The sequence below is a fragment of the Zingiber officinale genome, chromosome 5B (genome assembly GCF_018446385.1).
Source record: "Zingiber officinale cultivar Zhangliang chromosome 5B, Zo_v1.1, whole genome shotgun sequence".
In the NCBI taxonomy this organism is placed as follows: Eukaryota; Viridiplantae; Streptophyta; class Magnoliopsida; order Zingiberales; family Zingiberaceae; genus Zingiber; species Zingiber officinale.
The window spans coordinates 71,877,495-71,879,571 of NC_055995.1; positions in this window are offsets into that span (position 1 = coordinate 71,877,495).

The window sequence follows — 2,077 nt, forward strand, 5'->3', positions numbered from 1 at the left end:
TAGCACTTATAAGCAATCACTCCATACTGCAATTAATAATAAAGGAAAGCAATAAAGAAAGAACTTAAATACTTTCTTACTTGAAAACGGCAAGGATGATGCTGATGTGTGTGTGATGCTGGAGAATGGGAACTGCTCTGATACCAACTGTAACGACCACCCTTCTTACTACTACTACTACTCTCTAAGAGTGACCGCTACTTAACTACTAACTAAAAATTTCGACAGAGTCTCCCCTGTACCGGTGACCAAATCATCAATACAAACAAACTATACTCAGCCACAGGCGGCTGGAACATATATCTTCACAACCACGCAGTATAATATCACAAATAAAAGAAGGAAACTACCCTAACAATAGCAAACATCAATATCACTCCATCAATAGAACCCAACTATAAATGCGGAATAAACTTAATTACAATATTGACTCATAATAGCATTAAAAGAAAACTAAAGAACTCTAAACAGAAAAGTCTTAACAATTCCTTAGCAAACTCTTGATCTCCCCATAGTCCAGCCATCACACACATTCATCACCACCACATTGTCGCCTTCCTTGCTAAATCTTTTCCTTTCCTTTATCTACAATAGGAGGAAGTGCAGTCTATAAGCATAAAGCTTAGTGAGCGCTATCTACTCACAAAAACTCGATATGCATGTATATAAATAAAAACATGCTAAAACTGAATGCTAACATATAAAACTACTCATGCTCATATATAGCAAAGAAATCATGCTAACTGAAATACTAAACATGTATAGCTAATCATGCTCATAAGAATAAAACTATAACTGCATGCTGAAAGCAAATAAAGCTAAACATGTTGATTAATCTAATAGCGAGAAACAAATAAACTACTACTGCATGCTTCAAATAACAAGAAACTAAACTTTCTAATTCTAAACATATTTGAAGCTTGTTTCATTTGTTTCAAAACTTATACTTTAATACTTCAAAATAATAATAAACTTCTTTTGGGCCCGGCATTGTACCACTTTGCGCGCATTCTTAATAAGAATCGAGGTAGCTAATCCCGAAACTACTAAGATACTTCTAGGCCTTGTGCCTAGGGGCATCTTGGAGCCCATCCCTTGGACCTTGTGTCCGGTACATGCCCTTTAAAAGTAAAATACTTTCTTTTTAACTATAACTTCTTTATACTTGCCCTTACTTGGCATTTAAGCAAACACCTTGTGTGCGCTTTTGATATTCAATCTTCTGGAATTGAAATCAAGTCTAAACCTTAGTCTTTCTTGCTTATAGTTCTTAAAGATAGAACTCATGCTTATGTAATAGCAAAGAAACTAATAACTGCATGCTCAAGATATTCTAATAGCAAAAGAGACTAGAAGGTATCACCGTGCACATCTAATGGCAAAGGGAACTGATCATGCTTAATTAATAGCAAATGAATTCTACTGATGTTCAACTAATAGCAATGAAGACTGTTAAGGCTACTGGTGTTCACACAAAGCTAATGTTAAGATTGTCCATGTTCACTTGATAACAAACAAAGCTACTGTTAAAAGGCTTAAACTGCAATGCTATATATGTGATTCAACCTCACAAGCTACTTGATATACAGAAGTGCACATCAAAGGCTCATGCTTTAAGAGATACAACGTTTACAATTTCATGCCCTCATTAAACCCGAATCCATCTATACTTCCTTGAACATGACAAGCAAAAATCACTTGTTTCAGACCCAAGCTAAGAATAAATTCCAAAGCTCCATTCCGTGGGGACATAATAATACCAGAAAAAGCAATAAAAGAAGTAGATCTAAGCAAAGGTCTAAACAACATGCCTACCCATTCAAATTCCTTCTCCTCTTCTTTAACAAACTCATGACATCAAAGGTAAGAGAATTATCATTGATAACCTAGATTCGAATATGTTCTTCATGCCTAACCTAAACTATCCTTCTCTTCTTTCTTTTTTGGGTTCACGGCAGCAACAAAGAAAAAAATACAAGCTTCATGAAACATGCTCCGAAATCAACACAAGGACTAGCATAAATCCGAAACAAAAAGACATGCTGTGGATGATAAGGAATGAAATCGAATTCCGAAA